This window comes from Bos javanicus, chromosome 17 (assembly GCF_032452875.1).
Source record: "Bos javanicus breed banteng chromosome 17, ARS-OSU_banteng_1.0, whole genome shotgun sequence".
Lineage (NCBI taxonomy): Eukaryota > Metazoa > Chordata > Mammalia > Artiodactyla > Bovidae > Bos > Bos javanicus.
In genome coordinates, this window is record NC_083884.1 from 15,026,184 (window position 1) to 15,047,995 (window position 21,812).

At 40.0% G+C, this 21,812-nt stretch overlaps 1 protein-coding gene and 1 long non-coding RNA gene across 7 annotated transcripts in view; one reads left to right on the forward strand and one right to left on the reverse strand.

Annotated features, from left to right (window-relative positions):
* The window catches only part of GAB1 (GRB2 associated binding protein 1), a 127,384-nt gene that overhangs the window by 36,970 nt on the left and 68,602 nt on the right, over positions 1-21,812 (reverse strand). The gene's annotated exons all lie outside the window — the stretch shown is intronic.
* LOC133228565 (uncharacterized) lies at positions 17,684-20,499 on the forward strand. The gene is made up of 2 exons (XR_009730268.1): positions 17,684-19,366; positions 19,765-20,499. It is a non-coding gene; the product is annotated as an uncharacterized LOC133228565 (long non-coding RNA).

Sequence of the window (21,812 nt, forward strand, 5' to 3'; positions counted from 1 at the left end):
TGGTGCTGGAAAACCCAGATATCCACTTGCAAAAGAATTAAATTAGAACCTCACCTTATATTATACAGAGATGAACTCAAAATGGATCAAAAACCTAAACGTAAGAGCTAAAACTATAAAACTCTTGGAAAAGCACATAGGGGAAGCTTCACAATGTTAGATTTGACAATGAGTACTTGAATAGGACACTAAAAGCATACGAAAAAAAAGAAAAACAGATAAACTGGATCAAAATTTAAAACTTTTATATTTTGAAGGACATGCTCAAAGGGTGAAAATGCAACTCACAGGATGGGAGAAAATACTTGCAAATCATATATCTGGTAAGACATTAATGTCCAGAATATACACAGAACTCCTACAACTCAGCAGTAACAACAGAAATATACAACTCAGTTAAAGAAAGGGCAAAGGACTTTCATATTACACCTAAAGAAGCCTAGAAATTCTTTCACTACTACCCTCTTTAACCTCAACATTGATCAAATGAAAAAAAAAACAATCAATTGTCTCAGAGAGTTGACTTCATCAGTTTTTAAACCCAACATCTCTGCCCAGAGACAAAATGAAGCCTTACTCTTCTGTGAGGGTCTTCCTGAGTGGGCAGTCAGACCAAAAAGAGGCCCATTTTGGCAAAATTCAAGTTATCTACTAAGAGTCATTCTCTGCTCTAGACTGAACATACAGGGTCAGACGACCAGGAAGTGGAAGAACCGAGAAATGGCAACTTATGAACCCCAAGGGAATCAAATCTTCTTCATGGACACTGTCCACTTCTGTCCATCTGGAGAACATGATGCGGCACCAGTCTCATCTCAGTCCCCTCGTTCTGGAAAAGTGTAACAAGACAGAGTATGTCTCTTCCGGTGACAACCAGCGGGTACTGACAGCTTTGTGCTTATGGTGTGTTCAGGAATTTTCTTCAGAGCAGTATATGAGTTTGGTGCTCTACCTACAGTGTGTTCAGGCTTCCCAGGTGGTGCAGTGGTAAAGACTATGCCTGAGAGTACAGGAGACACGGATTCGATCTCTGGGTCAGGAAGATCCCTTGGAGAAGGAAATGGCAACCCACTACAGTATTCTTGCCTGGAAAATTCCATGGACAGAGGAGCCTGGTGAGCTACAGTCCAAATGGGGTTGCAAAGAATCAGATATGACTGAGCAACTGAGTGTATACACACAAATACACACGCACGCACACACACACACAAATAGTCTAATCAGACAAAGAATGTTCATGACATTGGTAATATAACGTAGGCCAATCCCCCTTCCCCAAATATTGTTTGTTTCCTCGTTAACATATAGATCCCTTTATTTAAAAAAATCTACAAAATTTATAATCACTAAAAGGAATACTAGTAGTGATATGATATGGTCTCTCTCTATATATTTTTTCTTTTGCAGAAGTTGGCAACTGTAACACAAAAGGCATGACAGTATCCACTAAAAACTGCTTTATTTTATCCTGAAAAATACCTGCAAACCGAGAGGAGGACTAACTAAAATCCACATAAACTTCTCCAATAGATGTTTAGTCTCAGCCTCCATAATGACCACCTTTTTTTAATAAATTCTGACATGAGTTAATTTTGACTTGTAGTTCATTGATGGAGTCACAGCTAGGAAGCTGTGACAATTCTCTGAGGCAGAGAAAATGAAAATTAAGGGACTGGAGTGGTGCAAAAAGCAGTTCATTTGGTCTATAATCATTTGGATAACTGTACTAATAACTGAATTAACTAGGGTGATAACTTCAGGTTTTAACATTTTAAAAGATTATTTAAATTGAATTCACCCAAGAAAATTTAGATATATTAAGAACTAAGTCAATAAAATAATCAGTCCATAAGTTATTGATTATACTATAAATGACATGCTAGGTGCTTGCGTGAAGAAATGATAGGAAATTGATGATTTCTTCTCTCCAAGAATCTACTGGCTATGAAGAAAACACTCACACATGCAAATATCTGAGAATACAGCAACTCTAATAAAATATATGCAGGACTACAGACAGAGAGGCCTGGCAGGCTACAGTTCAAGTGGTTGCAAAAGAGTTGGACCCCATGACTTAGCAACTCAATAACAACAAATTGTCAATGGACAGGCATTCCTTCATGGAAAAACTTATGCAATCCTTTAATAAGCAGATCAAGTAGAAAAATCACAAAGACCTAAAATATTATATCTGTACTTCTTTAATATCATCAAGATTTTTAAAAAATATTTGGCTGCACTGGGTCTTAGCTGTGGCATGCAGGATCTTTAGTTGCAGAGCTCAGACTCTCTAGTGTGGTGCATAGGGTGAGTTGCTTCCAGGGCATGTGGGATATCAGTTCTCCCCAGGAATTGAACCTGTGTCCCCTGTATTGCAAGCTGGATTCTTAACCACTGGACCACCAGGGAAGACCCTATCATCAAGATTTTGAATTAATTTCTCAGTCTGACTGCAGCTCAAAGTTAAAAGCAAACGATTAGTGTCCAGAAGAAGGCAGTGTTGGAGTTCTACAGATGCTTTAGATAATACTAAAAAGTTATAAAGTGTTAAATTCACATGAATTTAGCACTGGATTCTGGATTATAAAAATCCATTCATAAATCTATTTATTTCAAAATAAATAAATATCATCTCTTAGTAAAACTCATGCCCTCATGGATACCTCCTTATCAAGCAGTAAGCTTTAAAAAGGGAGAGACAAGTAAAGAAAACGGAAAACACAGTACTATGTCACTTATCCAGGGCCATCAAGGAATCATATCTTTTTCTAAGTGATTTCTCCAGATGGTGAAAGTTCTGTCTTTAAATACAGAAATGACTTTTTAAAACTTTAATGTGGTTGGTGCAAGGAAATCTTTCTAAACTGCCTTACTACATAATTCATTGAACATAATTCACGCATCCCCCAATGACTCAAGACTAAATATCACAGGCATCAATTTCTATACTGTGCTTCAGTGCAGCTCTCAGGCTGTAGGACGTATGCAGAGTTGTGTGTTATTTGCTCAGTCGTGTCCAGATCTTTGCTACCCATGGACTGCAGCCCGTCACACTCCTCTGTCTATGGAATTCTCCAGGCAAGACCACTGGAGTGGGGTGCCATTCTCTTCTCCAGGAGATCTTCCCGATCCAAAGATCGAACCTGGGTCTCCTGCACTGCAAGCAGATTCTTTACCATCGGAGCCACCAGGGAAGCCAGTATGCAAGGTTATCTGCCCCTATACTAAATGCTACGATACTGTTGTGCTTGTATAGTCCATCTCTAAATTCTTAAATACAGTCATTTTATTTTTCTCTTTAATCAGCTGTCCCTTCTCCTGCTAATCATATGATTTCTGGATGCCCAACTGTCTCCTGTCTCGGGGACTTTGCACATGCTGCTTCCTAAGTCCAGAATGTTCTTTCTTTTCTTTGCCAGGCAGACTTTGACCTTTAGGTTTCTCTTTATTGACCACCCTCAACCCACCACTCCCCAGTGTAGAGTAGGGCATAATTTTAGGGATCTCATCACTTACCTATGTAGTGATTTTTATAATTCTGTGATCTAAGTTTTCTTTGTATTTCTTTATTTAGTATCTAACTCCCCAAGCAGACTGTAAAGTCTGAGTAGACTGTGACCATGTCTATTTTATTCGCCATTACACACTCAGTGCATAGCCCAGGGCCAAGTACTTAGAACTATTTATACAATAAACAGAATTCCCGTAAGACTGTGAAGTTGTCACAATTTTCAGACTATTAGATTAGATATATGGGCCACCCTGAATAGAAAGTCATGCTTTCAAAACCTCTTCCACCTGAGAAAAAGAGCTCCAATGCTGAATGTATACATAATAAAGTAGACACAACTGAACTTTGCCAAACACAGGCACAAAACACCCCGGGAAAATGACAAAAACAGAGAACAATGCAATCTGTCCCTTTGCTACAGTTCACGTGTCAGTCTTGGTCATCCAGTTGACTGCAGCTCCCCCATCCATTTCTGTGTTTCCCTCTTGAAATGATACTGTTAACATGTAAAAGGCCCTTGGAAACTAAAATAAACAGCCAAGAAATGAGCAGCAATGAATCGCAGGGCACTGGGCAGATTGGGCTAGCGATTACAGAGGCCGAGAAGACATTATCTAAGAGATGAACCCTTGCAGCAGGAAATTACAACATGAAAACACAGAATTTAGCCAAGCAGCACCTGCCACTTATTTATTTATTTTTAACATGGTCCAAATGTGAATGTTTGTCTCAGTCACAAAATGAGTCACTCTCATTGAATCTGGCACAGATTAAACTGGAAAACAAAAGCAATTACATAAACTACACACTTTAATAAGGCAGATACAAAGGTTCTCTGGATTAGGGTACAAAGCACAATTTAGCCACAGAATAAAGCTTGATGCTCAACAAGAGAACTGACATCAGCACCCTTGCTAATCACAGCACAAAAGCTTCTCTATGTTTTGTCTGAGCACAAAATGGGTCCACATAAATCAGTCTTTGTTATCTGAAAATATCTGGGATTCTTAAAGTTTGCCCTATTTTTATCCTTGCTGCCTTGGTAGCCCCGGAGAAAGCTGTACATTGCCTTACCAATTCTACACTGCAGTTATAGACAAAAAAGGACAGTTTTTTTAGGAAACATTCAAAGCCATTTTAAACAAAATACATGTGAAAAATCATTTTACCCACTGGCTAACAAGAAGGTGTGGTTAAGGGAGCTATGCAAACATTTATTTTGTTGTCATTTCCTACATGCAACAGTCAGTTCAACCTGAAGTTGAATAAATGATGCCTTAAAACAAGATTGCATCAGCAGGTCTGCATTTTGAAGCATAACAGTCTGATGCCAGTGTCCCATCTCAGGGTTTCAAGATTAAATTTGGCTTCTATATGAAAATCAAAAGAGAATAGCACAGAGAGCGCACAGATCCCAGTGGACATATATTTACATCAGACGGTGAAAGTAAGTATCTACAATGCTTAGAGTACTTCCATTGCTTTTACCTATCCTCTATATTCGGTGACTGCCTGCAGGATAAGCCAAACTCTCTCTGGCAAGCTCTCCTAGCTTTTGCTCTCTCTCCAGCCCCACTTTTTGCTGCTCTGCCTTTCAACTGCATTGGAAATATATGCAGGTCCCTTAATACTCTACTTCTGTACTCCCTCTGGCCCTGATACATTCTGGCCCTTAGCACACAATCCATTCCTAGATTTAGCTCAGACTTTGGGAAACCACCCCTGAATGGCCCCCTCCAAGCTCTCCGTTTCCCCCTCATTTCCAGTTACAGAGTTTGACATCCCTACAAGTCAGCTTCTTGAGGACTGGAGCCATGTCCCAGCAAGGTGCTCAGGCAATGCTGAATATGTCAAAGGAGACACGGATAAAAATACAGAAGTTCTCACACTCTCTATGCATTATAGGGATATTGCTGCTGCTGCTGCTGCTAAGTTGCTTCAGTCGTGTCCGACTCTGTGTGATCCCATAGATGGCAGCCTGCAATCTTCCCAGCCCATTTGCAACTGGGCTGAGAAGAATTATTCAGGAAAGATAGAGGTGCATAAACCATAAATTCATCTGTTTTAAAACTCTACAGCTATGAGAGGTTTTCTTGTTGTTTTTTTTTTTTTTTGCCACACCATGCCGCATGTGGGATTAGTTCCCTGACCAGGGATTGAACCAACAGCTTCTGCATTGGAAGTGTAAAGTCTTAATCACTGCACCAAAAGGGAAGTCTCAGCATAGGGCGTTTCAAATGCTCACCAGGTGATTCAAATGTGCTCAGGCAGAATTAGGCTGGTTTTTGAAAGAGAATTAAGCAAACAAACAAGTATAGAGGTTCTTTTAAAATTGTATCTAATTCCTTCTCTTCTCAAGCCTTCTACTGCCACCAAAGCAGTTTATCTGTTCTCTTCTCATTTTTGTCCACAGTATTTACCCCACCAGAGAGTATATTTGAATTCCTTTCTACTATTGGAAACCTAACCATTCTTCAAAGTTCTGTTCAAATCTTTCCCTTGTCTTGCCACACCTGCTCTCAGGAGTCTTGGCCAAAGTCTTCTGCATGGCTATGGACAGCTTAGAACCATCTGTTATCTTGTCATTTTCACTGGTGGCTCAGACGATAAAGAATCTGCCTGCAATGCAGGAGACCTGAGTTCGATCTCTGGGTCGGAAAGATCCTCCGAAGGAGGAAATGGCAACCCATTCCAGTATGCTTGCCTGGAGAGTCTCACGGACACAGGAGCCTGGTGGGCTACAGCTATCTTTCTATGTACATTTCCAAATGTTTCAAATACTCATGAATTATTTTCCCAACCTGACATCCAGTTCTTTGAAAGCTGAGACCATTCCTTACATTTTTTTGTGTCTGCTGGGGAGAGCCAGTGAACTTAAATGAACGAGAGAAAAGAAGAAGTCCATTGTTATTAGGGTAGCCCAAACTCCAACTTCACAGGTCGGTGTACAAAACCATACTTATTATAGATCAAAACAATACTTACCCTCCCTGCCTCTCCAGCCAACACACACATTTTGCTGTTTTCAGTCTAACACATCCTCTTTCTCTCACCCAACGACCCTACTCTGCCTTCAAGAGTTAGCTTAAGACCTCTTCTTTGCAGCTTTCCTCAGCTTGCTCCGAGTTAAGGCGCCTGACCGACTTGCTCCCACTTCTCTGAGCTCCCAGCACACAGGTCCTGGGCAGTGTGTTCCCTTCGGGTGGTTCACAAAGGCCTCTAATGACTCCATCCAGGTCTGCAGGTCTGTCACATCCCTGAATCCTCAACTTGACCTTGACTGGACAAGCTGAAGAACAGCACTTTCTATATTCTCGACTCAGCCGCCCTTCCATCACGAAACATCACCACTGTAATTTTACTAACCCACTATTATCCTAGGAAATTGGTGGAAAAAAAGAGTGGAACTTTCTTATTCTGAAATCTCTTAAAGGGTATTTCACGACTGAAATTTAAGGAAAGAAGGTCACAACTGTGAATTCAAAACTTATGTATAATCTTAGAAATCTGTAAAATGTTAACAAAGATAGGTGTTTCACTAAATGAAAATGCTATTTTTTAATAAGGGAGGTTTTAATCTAAACTTCACCAGCAGGATAATGGTTAAATAAATTTCGAGATATAGATACAATAATAAATTGATGCAAAACATTTAAAAAGTGAGACAAATCTGTACATATGAAAAATGCACGCATGCTCAGTTGCTAAGTTTTGTCCAGCTCTCATGACCCCATGGAGAAGGAAATGGCAACCCACTCCAGTGTTCTTGCCTGGAGAATCCCAGGGACGGGAGCCTGGTGGGCTGCCGTCTATGGGGTCACACAGAGTCGAACATGACTGACATGACTTAGCAGCAGTAGCAGCAGCATGACCCCATGGACTGTAGCCCTCCAGGCTCCTCTGTCCAGGGGATTTTTCAGGCAAGAATACTGGAGTGGGCTGCCATTTCCTTTTCTAGAGGATTTTTCCAACTCAGGGATCAAACCTACGTCTCTTGCAGGTGAATTCTTTATCACTGAGCCACCTGGGAAGCACATATATGAAAAATACTCACAAGGTAATTGTTAAACTTAAAAAAAAAATAAGCTACAGAATTGTATGATTTCATTCTGTCTGAAATGATTGTGTGTATGTATAAACTATGTTTAGAGAGCAGGTCTGGAAGGAGACACACCGGAAATGTTAACTGCGGTCATTCCAGGAATAGGGTTGGGAGGGTCAGACCAGTTTCATATTTTTATTTTATATGATTTTGTGTCTCATTTTTTGTCAAGGACTTTCCACTCAGTACTGTAATAATTTTAAAAATATTGCATGTTTTAAAAGCTTATGCTTCAAAATGTTCTAAAAAAGGATGCCTATTAATTAATATTTTAAAATCTAGGAATGATGTACATAAGACAAAAGAGCTTACATCTGTATGGAAATGCATATTCCTCTTCATATTCTGCAGTTAGTGAATAAATTTAGCCTTTCTTTTAAATATAGAATTCCAGGATACATCTGGAGAGACTGAGTCTTAGTCAGGAAACAGCTTAGACAAAGTATAACTACTTTGTTTTAAAAACTGGAATTTAGAGGGTTAAAAAAAAAAAAAAAGGAAAGTTGGAAGCACTTAAAATAGAGAAACAAATTTCTTCTCCCAAAGTCTGGTGGTCTTAACATTCTTACCATTTTAATTTATTTGAAAAACCATATCTGTAAACGGTCTTATACTTAGATATTTAAATATCTAAAATAAGTACTTTGGGAATTACTTTTCCTATTAAAAACATTAACTTTCCATAATAATAATACAACTAGGGTAAATAAAATAAAGAAAAACAAATTAGCCATGAAGCAGGGACAAAAGAAAACCATTTGCTTTAAAATACTTGAGTTGTTTTCCAGGAAGCACCATCTTTTCTCATAGCGTAAAATAAGGAAAAAACAGGCTCAGTGGAAGTTTCCACTCCATTGGCTCTGTCATTAAGATCATCTGTTCCAAACACACACAAGCCTAAAATTTCCTGTTTTCAAACTATTGTCACCATCTTCTAGCCTAGTGTTATCTGTGCTAACTTTAGCTTAGTAATATAAACAAAAGAATACACCAAAAATAATGCAAGACAATGCCTAGAAGTAGGCTAACAACTGTGCCACAGACTTCTTAAATAGGGGTTTACATACAGTGTCTGGACAAAAACAAATTAGCTAGACCTAAAGCAGTTTCATAATAGCAAACCTAACAAAAAAATAACAAAAATCAAATTTAACTCAAACACTATGGTAGCTGGAAAGAAATTTCAGGGAATTTTAAATGATTAATGAAAGTGCATCTCATTTGCTTGTTGAAATCATTGCTAAACTGATGCCTACTTCAAAACTGGTGGAAGTCCTACATTAAAGGAATAAACAAAACAGCAATGACAAAAATTCCCTGATATTTTATACACACAAACTAGTTCTTATACCTTTTGGGATCATTAGACCGCTCTGCGAATCTTATAAAAGCAATAGAACCTTTTCTTTAAAAAAGACACATAAATAATATCACACAGTTTCAGGGGTTCACAGGACCTCTGGGCCACATGATAAGAATGCTTGAAACAGGACTTCCCTTTAATACTTCTTACTTCAAAGAAGAGTTTGATATGAGACTTTGGACCCCAACTAGGCACATTCATTTCTAAAATTCCACAGGAAGGTAGGTCACCTCTCAATACAGCATGGTGGGGCAGGTTGAATATATATTTTAACTTGTGAATACTAGCTCATCTCTCATATTTCCAAGTGTACGGGTTATGGGACACACTAACTGTGGGTTTCCGAGGCTTCCTCATCCTGACAAGGAGGAGGCTGAGAGGCAAGAGACTGGCTAACAGTGGATGCAAGATAAGCTCAAAATGTCCTGTGTGGCTGAAGGCTTGAACCTGTACTGGGAAGAAAGACCGCCTGCCTTGGGTTTCATTTCATCTCACCCTTTTCCTGTGACCAAGTCCTCTAAGAGTCAGTGTGCTCACATCAGGGTGTGATCACAGGGCAGTGGGGTCAGGGAGTCCACCTCAACTTCTGGAATCAGCCTTCAGCCTGCCTTTGCCCTAGACGAAAAGTATTTGGGAGTCCTATGCCATCTGGTTACCTGGAGATTTAGAACGGCAGCTGTAGTTACTTACAGAGCAAGTGTGTCTTTTGTATATCTCCCTAAGAACCCATGGAAGCAGAGGTAGCACAAATGTCCAGACAGATTCCTCCCAATTTAGCTGAAAACAGCAAAGGTACCATTAAGGGATGTGAGCTTCAAACACGTCCAGAGTCATCAAACCATTCCTTTCATCTCTAGGAATCTCACTAAAGGCAATAATGCAAAAGACAGCTAAATACACAGGGCATCCAAGCACTCAGAACAATGTTGGTTATATGAACAAATATTTGAAACAATCTAAATATGCAACAATAGGTAGGGTGACCAACCATCCCAGTTTCCCCAGGACCATCCCTATTTTTACAAGTCAAAATTCCACATCTTGGGAAACTCCTCTGTCCTAAGCAAACCAGGAAGCAAACTGGTGACAGTAGGAAATTGAGGAAATAAATTAAGATACGCTTCTATGAAGGAGTCTGACACAGTCATTAAAATGATGCCTCTGAATGGCATTTTAAAGATCCCCCTCCCCCATGGTTTGAAAAATTTCCAAACACTGAGAGGGCTTGGCCAGGAACTAATCTTTTCCATTTTGGAGTAGCTGGAATCTGCTGTGAAGGGAAACTGCAACTCCTTCCTGTCTATCAGTACCTTCTCTGGTGCTCGTCACCTGCTCCAGGTGAAGCTGACTGCTCCAGGGTATCCAGAGCACCTGTGCAAATTTCTATTCGAGTAAGCTTCTCCTGACTGTCATGAAGACCTTTGAACAGCTGTTTCCTACCCAAGATCTTGTCTCATTTCTCTTCCATCTAAGTGCTTAGCAGAGTGCACAGTAGGCAAGGACGTGGTGCCTTAAAAGACCAGTGTGACAACTGTTACCTCAACAAATGGATGAATGACTGAATGTCTCCGGGTGACCCTGAAGATGCTGTCTCTGCTCTTTACGAACCCAGTCTCTGCATAAATTAATGCTATGCCAGACCAACAGTGGGTCTTCTTATTGCTCTAAGAGTTCAGCCACAAATCCTGTCAAATCTCCTCCTCTGCAAGGTTCAGTCAACAAAAAGTGAAACCACTTAATCAAGATTAAGTCAATATGAAACCATACGGAACCATGCCAGTGTGCTACAATCCAGGAACCACAACCTCAGACAAGTCCATACAGTATTGAGACGTCTACGTACTTTAGTTATAAAACATTTATGTTAGTGTATTTAATTATATATACAACTAATTCTCCTATATGTTCAACTTTGGGGGGTGTGTGTCTAATGACATCCCTGTCTCTGAGGGTAGGATGTAATATCATTAAGAGAATAAAGGCAACAAGCCATGTACTGTGAAGAAGTACAGTAAAAATGGACAGGTTTAAGCGAAGAATAAGATGTGAGAACTTTAAATTTTGTTGTTTCAGTGCTAGGAAATTGATATCACATCTGAAAATCACCAGATTTTCTAGCACAGATACAAATTCTAAGTGCAGTTTTAGAGCAATGCTGTCCAACAGAACTTTCTGCCATGAAGAAAATGACTGTGTTGACCATCACAGCAGCTACTAGTCACATGCAGCTACAAAGAACTTAAAACATGTCTGGTGCAACTCAGGAGTGGATTTTCCAGTTCATTTAATTTAGCCACGAGTGTAGTTGCCATCATGGGATGGTGCTGCTTTACAGTCTATTTCTTCGACTTGAGCAAGAGGCAATACCAACTGCTAAAGAGGTTGCAGTTCTAAATAAGAAAACCCACAACGAATGTTTAAAATTGTGAAATGTTACTGTAGGCTGTTGTGCCTGAGATGCTAACAATTATGTGAATATGTTTCCTGATTTTACTGTGCCCCACAAATGCATGTCCCCTGCATCGTTTTTATTAATATTATTCTTGGGAAAAGAACATGCTTGCTTAAATAGTGACTTTTTAAAAAAATATAACACTAATAACACTTTGAAATTAAAAAAAAAAGTTTATCTTCATAAACCCAACAAGTGTCTAAACTCTTTTTTCTTTAGCTATTCAATTGAAAAGTAATAATTAATTCTGGAAAAAAGCTAGCATTTTTAGTTTCCAGCAAAACATACAAAAACATTCTCCTTTTCTCCCCTGCTTTGTACTGAACAGTCAGAATTCACGATAAAGTAAAACACTGCTATTTGGATGACACTTCAGAAACAACACTTTCACATTAAGAAGCAGAGGAGAAGCATAAAGTGGTACAAAACAAAATTCCAATTTCCATAACTACATTTATCTTGAATGAGCCAGAATAATGCTTTGTATAATTTTCTTCTTAACATGAAACTCAATCTAAAGCTTCCGGAACAAAAGATATGTGGCAATGAAAGGCTTCCTTGGAAAGGCATGCTTCCAAAGAGATGAATTATGCATTCTGGAGTCATTGACTATAAAGCACATTAAGTTCAGGAGGCAAGGAAGAAGAATCTCACCCAAAGAGAAGTAAGCACAAAGCCGAACACGACGCAAAAATTACTCCACAGATAATGAATGAAGAGGATCTTGGATGGGACCATAGAAGACTGAGCCCGAGTGTTGACAATGATGCTCTCCTCGCCGCCTCCCTTCAGTGATAGAGGGGAGCATTATCCTTTGCAAAGACATGATTATTTGGGGGAAAAACAGTTTTTCATTCATGTGACATCCAGATAATCATCTTACCCTGTAAGAAAAGCTGTTGATCATTTACCTCTCTTTTTCAACTAATCAGCACCATCTTGCCCGTTCTATGATGTCTTGGCCCTCAAAAGAGCCCAGCTTTCTTTTTTCTGTCAACTTTCCATCTCCCTCTACACCACCCAAGTCTTATAATCTTTGACCAATAGGAAGAAAAAAGGGAAAGACTAGAGATCTCTTCAAGAAAAGTAGAGATACCAAGGGAACGTTTCATGCAAAGGTGAACACAATAAAGGACAGAAATGGTATGGACCTAACAGAAGCAGAAGATATTAAGAAGAGGTGGCAAGAATACACAGAAGAACTGTACCAAAAAGATCTTCATGACCAAGATAATCATGATGGTGTGATCACTCACCTACAGCCAGACATCCTGGAATGTGAAGTCAAGTAGACCTTAGAAAGTATCACTATGAACAAAGCTAGTGGAGGCGATGAAATTCCAGTTGAGCTATTCCAAATCCTGTAAGATGATGCTGTGAAAGTGCTGCCCTCAGCCAGCAAATTTGGAAAACTCAGCAGTGGCCACAGGACTGGAAAAGGTCAGCTTTCATTCCAATCCCAAAGAAAGGTAATGCCAAAGAATGCTCAAACTACCGCACAATTGCACTCATCTCACATGCTAGCAAAGTAATGCTCAAAATTCTCCAAGCCAGATTTCAGCAGTACATGAACTGAGAACTCCCAGATATTCAAGCTGGATTTAGAAAAGGCAGAGGAACCAGAGATCAAATTGCCAACATCGCTGGATCATTGAAAAAGCAAGACACTTCCAGAAAAATATCTACTTCTGTTTTATTGACTATGCCAAAGCCTTTGACTATGTGGATCACAACAAACTGTGGAAAATTCTTCAAAAGATGGGAATATCAGACCACCTGATCTGCCTTCTGAGAAATCTGTATGCAGGTCAGGAAGCAAGTTAGAACTGGACATGGAACAACAGACTGGTTCCAAATCGGGAAAGGAGTATGCCAAGGCTGTATAATGTCACCCTGCTTATTTAACTTCTATGCAGAGTACATCATGAGAAACGCTGGACTGGATGAAGCATAAGCTGGAATCAAGATTATCGGGAGAAATATCAATAACCTCAGATATGCAGATGACACCACCCTTATGGCAGAAAGTGAAGAAGAACTAAAGAGCCTCTTGATGAAAGTGAAAGAGGAGAGCGAAAAAGTTGGCTTAAAGCTCAACATTCAGAAAACTAAGATCATGGCATCTAGTCCCATCACTTCATGGCAAATAGATGGGGAAACAGTGGAAACAGTGTCAGACTTTATCTTTTTGGGCTCCAAAATCACTGCAGATGGTGACTGAAATTAAAAGACTCTTGCCCCTTGGAAGGAAAGTTATGACCAACCTAGACAGCATATTAAAAACCAGAGACATTACTCTGACAACAAAGGTCTGTCTAGTCAAAGCTATGGTTTTTTCAGTAGTCATGTATGGATATGAAAGTTAGACTATAAAGAAAGCTGAGTGCTGAAGAATTGATGCTTTCGACTGTCGTGTTGGAGAAGACTCTTGAGAGTCCCTTGGACAGCAAGGAGATCCAACCAGTCCATCCTAAAGGAAATCAGTCCTGAATATTCCATTGGAAGGACTGATGCTGAAGCTAAAACTCTAATACTTTGGCCACCTGATGCAAAGAACTGACTCACTGGAAAAGACCCTGATGCTGGGAAAGATTGAGGGAGGGAGGAGAAGGGGACGACAGAGGATGAGACGGTTGGATGGCATTACTGACTCAATGGACATGAGTTCGGGTAAACTCCGGGAGTTGGTGATGGACAGGGAGGCCTGGCGTGCTGCAGTCCTTGGGGTCGCAAAGAGTCAGACACAACTGAGTGACTGAATGGATTGACAGTGGACTGAAAAGAACAGTGACTGGAAGGATTTACATCTACATGATTTAATGCTGAGGACTGGGAGAGAAGGGCTGGGGGAAAGAGAAAAAGACTAGTCCAGGTTCAATGCATGATACTGGATGCTTGGGGCTAGTGCACTGGGACGACCCAGAGGGATGGTATGGGGAGGGAGGAGGGTTCAGGATGGGGAGCACATGTATATCTGTGATGGATTCATTTTGATATTTGGCAAAACTAATACAATTATGTAAAGTTTAAAAAAAAAAAAAAAAGACTAGCTATTTCTGCTGGTCCCATTTGGCAGGACCCAACTCATCCTAAACTCCAAGAAAAACTGCTACCCAAGCTATACAGTTCATAAAAGCTTAAAAAAGAAAGACCATATGTATAATAATATAGACATATCACATGCAGTTGACACAAGATAACTTGTACACTTCTCTGCTTTAAATATGTTAGAAACCCAAGACAATCAGTCATTCACAAAGTGCTGGCATCTGAGGTAACAGATGACAACTGACTGCACCTGACTTGCCAGCTTGGAAGTTCACTGAAGTCTGCAGAAGCTAAAAATAGCCACACAAACATGTTTACAACATTGTGAAAATACAGGATTCACACAGTGATCTAAATATAAACCTTGAGTTCGAAGCACAGGGATTGGCTCTGGGTTTTCAGAGACGTCACTGGGACGTCCCACACTTGGCCACAGAAATCCACATTTCAGGCTTTTAGTTTAAATATATAATTGGTGGCATTTAACTAGAGTGAAGGTGGAGTGGATCTGGAAGGGAGAGGACAAGCAGGGAAAAAAAAAATGGTATCGCTTCCTCCATTTAATTAGAGGGCTTCAGAAGACCACAAACCCCCAGCTCCTTGTGGTGGGATCAGCCTGTCATGAAATTCTGCAAGAGGATATCCTGTCTATATTTTTCCACCCAGTATACCCACTCTCCGATCTAGTCCCTGCCCCGTTCCTAAGACTGTAGGGCTACTGCAGTAGATACATGTAGACAGGAAGTCAGATGGAATATGTACATATGTGTAAAAGTGCCTGCAGCCCACTTGGTCCGTGAGTAGTGTAGGCATGTTAAAGGCAACAATTCTGTGGCTGTGCTACATGGCTTGTGGGGTCTTATTAATAGTTCCCCGACCAGGGAATGAACTTGTGTCCTTGGCAGTGGAAGCACAGGGTCCTAACCACTGGACCGCCAGCAACAGTTCTAATTCTTGTGCTGTTCCTAAAAAGTGAAATCATTCTAGCTCAAACACAGGGGGAAATTTCTAGCTAAAACCCACAATGCTTTATCAACTGGGATTGCTGGCAGAAGGGGAAGGGTGCGCTAAGACTATAAACATTCAAAGGAGTATGTTATTAGTGTAGGAAAAAAATATTCAGTCTAAGTTATGCAAAATTACTTTTTGTTATTAATTGCTGGATAGAATTTGTTTAGATTTTATCCTCTGCATTTACTTCTAAAAAATCAGCTATTAAAAGAAATAAGAAAAAGAAAAACCTATAGCAAGAGACGTAGCCCTATACTATATATTATAAACTTCAAATGAAGAATCCATATTTCTGGAGGCTATCCAAGATCCAAAAGAAGTGTTCTTCAGAACAAAACTGTGTAAGTTGTACAGGCATTTTTTTAACAAAATAAACTACAATCAACAACAAATTCAACTGAAAAACTGGAGGAAATTATATATAATCCTACCACCATCAAAAATACATTTTTCCATATTTTCATCTAATTTTTATCCATGTACATATATACTTTCAAAGTAGCTAACTTTTTTTTAAAAATTGGAGGATAATTGCTTTACAATGTTCTGTTGGTTTTTGCTGTACAAAAGCGTGCATGAGCTGTAAGTATACATATGTCCCCTCCCTCCTGTGCCTCCCCACCACCACTGTAGCCCTCTGGGTTATCACAGAGCATCAAGCCGAGGTCCCCGTGCTATCCAGGAGCTTCTCAATAGCCACGTATTTCACACATGGTAGTGTATACGCATCAATGCTAAGCAGCTAACTTTTACAATACAGATGATGTGTTTCTGGTTTCCTGAGCCACACTTCTAACTTTCAGAAGCTTAAAATTCTTGGGTTTAAAATTTGAATTAATTAATATTTCACTAATATTCACTAATATTCATTAATTTTTCCAGGTGTTGCTTATCATGCTAGAATTTACAGAAATAAAGGTGAAGCCCTCATTGAAATGCTTTCTGAAACCTGATAAAGAAAACACACTTAAGGACTGTAAAAACACAGGACATTTATTCACCATGGGCTTCCTTAGCACAGAATCCCAGATACACTCTAGCAATTAAGATATTTAATTACTCAAAGGATGTCCTATGGGGCCTTGTCCAATTTTGTACAGAATGCAGTTAATGCTCTAAGCACATAATGGTGAAAACAAACATGTATTATCTTCTCGAAAGAAATGGCAGCCTCTATTTACCAATAATGGCAATCTCATTCTGTATAGAATGACTTATTAAATCTAACAGAAAAAGAATTTATTCCAGAAAAAAAGACTTTTTGATTCTTCAACTTAACATTAGGCATTGTAAACTGAAGATATTCTCAGAAATGTTTATACCTTAAGATTAAAAGATTAGGCGATCTAGTTACACATTATCTACAATGAACAGAGGATAGTTTGGTCCAAAACTGAGGAGAAACCAAGTATCTCTGGCTTCCCTGGTGGCTCAGTGGTAAAGAATCCACCCGCCGATGCAGGGGACCCAGGGTTTGAGCCCTGGGCAGAGAGATCCCCTGGAGAGGGAAATGGTGACCCCCTGCAGTATTCTTGCCTGGAGAATCCCGTGGACAGAGGAGCTTGGTGGCCTAGAGTCCATGGGGTCGCAAAGCGTCTGACACGACTTAGCCACTAAACAACAACAACAAAAGTTATCTCTGGTTAAAATCTGACTAGCTTTAAAAAAAGAAAATAAAATCAAAAGCATCGGTTCTATATTTTGTTGAATAACTGACCATGTAAAGACAAATTAACGAGGTTTTCATTTAAAGATTAATATTCTGTAACCCTAGGCTGGCAGAGGTTAATGAGTTTCAGGTAACTAGATCTAATTCTTGAGGAGCAAAGACAAAGAAAGAAGAAAGAAAACAAACAAAACAAGACCTTTAGCTAGTCTCCTAGACTTTGAGGTCCCCACACCAACCCCATATGGCTTTCTAATCTTTAGGAGCAGCTGGTGAAGAATAATCAGAAATAAAAACTACCCAGCATTGTAGCCATCATGTATTCCTTGTGGGGAGGAGGACAATTCCTTACAGAGGTGGGGTGGGGGGCGGTGGGAGGCAGAAACTACTGGCTGTAAAATAGGCTACCAGGATGCACTGTACAACATGGGGAATATAATCAATACTTTATAATAACTGCCAACGAAGTATAACCTTTAAATATTTTATTAAAAATTATAAAAGAATTGAAAGGGAAAAAAAAGAAGAATCCCTTCTTTGCCCTCTCAGCCTAGTCCTTTCACCAAATGGCTTAGGGAGCAGTTGCACGTAATTATTTGTTATGTGCAGCCTCCTAAGAACTCTCTCTTCACTGCTCTAGTCTCAAAACCTAACCCACACAATGCTTGACAAAAGTAGGAACCCAATGAGTGGTTACTGAGTGAATGAATGAAGAAGAATATTCACGGATAAGGTGGACCTCACAGGGACCATCATTATGGTCGTCCACAAATAATAATTAGTGGTTTGAGGTTCGATGCCAGAAACATGCTAGAAAACCAAAAGAAATATACTGTGATAATGTATTAATTGGGAAACTATCATTAAGCCTGAATAAGCATTTACACTTAAAATATATAGTTATAAGCATGATAAAGATGCCATTACGTGAAATACACAAAATAGAAAGACCTTCCCCTAAGGTATCCAGAAAGAGTAGCAAACACAGGCAATGCACTGAATAGGTTTCCTTTGTATTCCGTTCTGTTGTCTGCCCCCTAGTGGAGTCCTCGTGAGCAAAGAAAACGTAAGAAAGGCTGGCACTACAGAAATCAGGAAAACCCAAACCAGAACAGAACAAAGTGCAAGGCACAACGAGCTTACTTCGGACTTCTACGAATCAGTCACTCAAGGACAGAAAGCTAACTTCCAAATTCCTATTCAACACTTTTGCTCCGAAGACAAAACTCTTGTATCAGCTTCGGTAGGTTCACTCTTTCCTTATGCACCTTTGGACCTTTCCTCATTACCTTTTAAGGAAAAGTTGGCATCTCTAGATGGCATCTCTAGGTGGCATATGGGTTTCTGGATCTTTAAGAAGACAATTTACTAACTGCTAGTTTCTAAGTTCACGTGGTCAGCCTGCTTTAATCTCTGGTGTTTTCAGGTGTCTTTGACATGAGTGGCTAAAACAGAATCACTTCTACAAAGATGCCTCTGGCAAGCTCTGTATTCATTTCACTGCACTTCAAATCGAGGGGCCGGTAAAGTGAAACAGAGACGCTCAACAGCGATGGCAGACGTGGCTGAGTGACTCCTCCCAGAAAGCAGGCTTATCTCCATGGGGATCTTTCTGTCTGGAGAGGGGTGTGGGTTTTGTCTATGATCTCATCTGCTGCAGCAGCCGACTCGCCTCCAAACCGGCGGCCCATTTTATACCCGAGTTTCGCACTAACATGTACAGTTCTTTAAATATGAAGATGACAGACACTGCTACTGACTTACGTAAACAACCAGTCACGTGACCCCCTCCACTCCTTATGACTGGTGACACACCTCTGCGAGCCAACCGGCCAGGGTTACAGAAACTTCACTAACTGAACAAAACATCCGAAAATCACTCCTGAAAGGAGATACAAGTCTTAAGCGTTTCGAGGATTCAGTGACCCAGTGGTTCTACTTCTTAACCTCCAAAAGAATCAGAATGCTAAATAACTTAAAAGTGAAAGTGAAGTCGCTCAGTCGTGTCTGACTCTTTGCGACCCCATGGACTGTATGTAGCTTACCAAGCTCCTCTGTCCATGGGATTTTCCAGGCGATAGTACTGGAATGGATTGCCATTTCCTTCTCCAGAGGATCTTCCCGATCCAGGGATCGAACCCATGTCTCCCACATGGTAGACAGATGCTTTACCGTCTGAGCCAAGAGATGTGATACTAGATTTTCTCCCGTATGTAAGTACTTGCACATCTAAAACTCCTACACTGGTAAGAGCTATTTCCCAGAATTGTATAAAACAATCAAATAAGAGGATCCATACCAAAAAACATTCAGAGATGAATAAAGGGACTAAAATAAACAGTTCCCTTAATTACCATATTTACCGCCCTTTGTAGAAGTGCATTAGTATGATAGTTCTGGCAGGTTCTAAAAACAGTTCATTTCCAGTGATTTATGACTATATCTTACATGTGACACAGTTATCAGCTTTAAACACCCTCACCAGCTTTTTCATGGAGGAAACAGAGAGGCCCAAATCAGGGGAGATGGAGCAGTCAAGGTTTATTTTAATAAGCAAATGCTCAGGGTAGAGGAACACAAGATGTAACTTTTTTTTTTTTTCTGTTCTCAGACTGCTGTGAATGCTATGAAAGGCGAGAGGAATGAGAAGACAGCTGAAATACATCTTCCTCTGTTCATTTATCTTTTCCCTTTGGACAAACCCTCGGCAACAGGAAGTATCAAGAACACAGAGGAAAACTCTGTGCTGGTAATGCCTTCCCGACTTTCTTGTTGCTCAGACCTCGACTACAAAGGCAAAGAACAGCAAATTTCCACCTTTGAGGACCCTCAAAAGATGTACTCCAAGCATCAAGGCTCCTATGTCAGGAAGAAGGGATGTGGGGGAACTTCCCCAGCTTTCTATACTTGGATGCTATGGATTCTTCGGTTAATTTTTATCTGCTGTTTTACTACCACATTATTTATAGAGGGCAAAGTAGCTAAAAAACTGACTTTCTTAAAACTTACTATGTTTAGACAATGATATCACTACTAAATTTGAAATATGATATTATGATATAATTCTTCAAGCATGCTTATATATCTAATTTAACGTTTTGAAGTCTGTTCAAGTGATTCATTAAAATGAGTAACAAGGGAACAAATGAGACAGCTGTTGTGTTTGTAGATCTGATTTGCAGCATGCCGTTTGAGCTCAACAAGCTACTCAAGAAAAGAACTGTTCCTATTCTCAAATAATTATATTTTAAAAATCAGTGCAGTATCTCTATTAAAGACTTAAGTTTATACAAGTAGTGCTAACTTTCTGCGTGCTATGAAATTAAACTTCCAGCATTCATCACAATTTGTAATCATACTGATTATTTTGTTTGATGGTTGGTTTAGCATCTTCTCTCTCCAAGGAGACAATAAGGAATTAAGAGGAGACTGAGTCTCTCCAGTCCACCAAGCTTCTAGCACGTCGGATGATATGACAGGTGCTGAATAAAGATATGTATATTAAAATGTTCTATTAAATTCATATCTGCAGAAGGTCAAACATCAAGTTGTACAGAAGAACTTATCACACAATACTATAATCCCACCGCAGGCATCCTCACCCTGAGCTGGACTCTAAAGAGAAGCTAATCCTGGTTTGGGCTTCTCTTGGTGGTTACCCTGGGTTGGTTATTCTTGGTTTAACCCCTCACCACAGACCCATTCTCCACCTGTCTCTGTGTCTGGGGAAGAGGTGAGTGTATTTATCCCCCTTTTTCCCAGCTTTACCTAATTCCTGAACACAGAGCCCCTGGGTGGTTACTTATTGTTTCAGGGCTCAGGGGTCTGGTATACACAGCTTTTTAAATGAGCATTTATTATTTCCACCCCTGTTCCTCCAGCCCTAAGGGTATCAGGACCCTCATGTAAGCCCAAGCCACAGCACCATAAGTAGTTCCTTCATTAAGGTCTGCATTTGAACCATATGAACTGAGTCTCTTCCCTGTGCATAAAAGATACATCTTATTTCCAAACACTATGCTTCTACATGACTTCTCATTTTCAGACATAATCCATGGAGGTCTAGCTTTGACAGCTCACTTTCCCCCTCTGCCTCTTCCCCGCTTCCTCCCAAAGTAGCGGTAACCCCAGTTCAGCCCCTCGACCAGATGGATTCTGCACCACATACTAAGCCACTGTGTGGTTTATCAGGCATAGAGTAATTTTCTAGGAACAATTTGCTTTCATTCCCCTCCTCCATCTTTCCTCAATGACCTCCCACTGCCTAATTTTCATCTGTTATCCACATAACTCTCACACTATCAAGGCTGATAACACATTCTGTCCTATAACCATCTCAATTTTGTTGTTTTTTTTTAAAACTCTATAAAGATTGACTCTAAGAGTTTAAAGTCAATAAAGGGCATTTATACTCTCATGACCATGGATATGTTTTTTCCCATGGCCCCTTGGGACTAGGACTGCACTGGCTTCTTGGCTTGTGCAGGGTCAGCATCATTAGCTGCAGGCCATACACGGAGAATGCTCCTCGGGTTAAGGTTTAATGGAATCTCTGTTTTCTACTTCATCAATTCCCTTTATCAGATCATCAACCTTTCCCAAGCCTCCCACTGTAACGCCTGCTTTATCAACCCTCTCCTTTCCTAGGTCCACTCTACT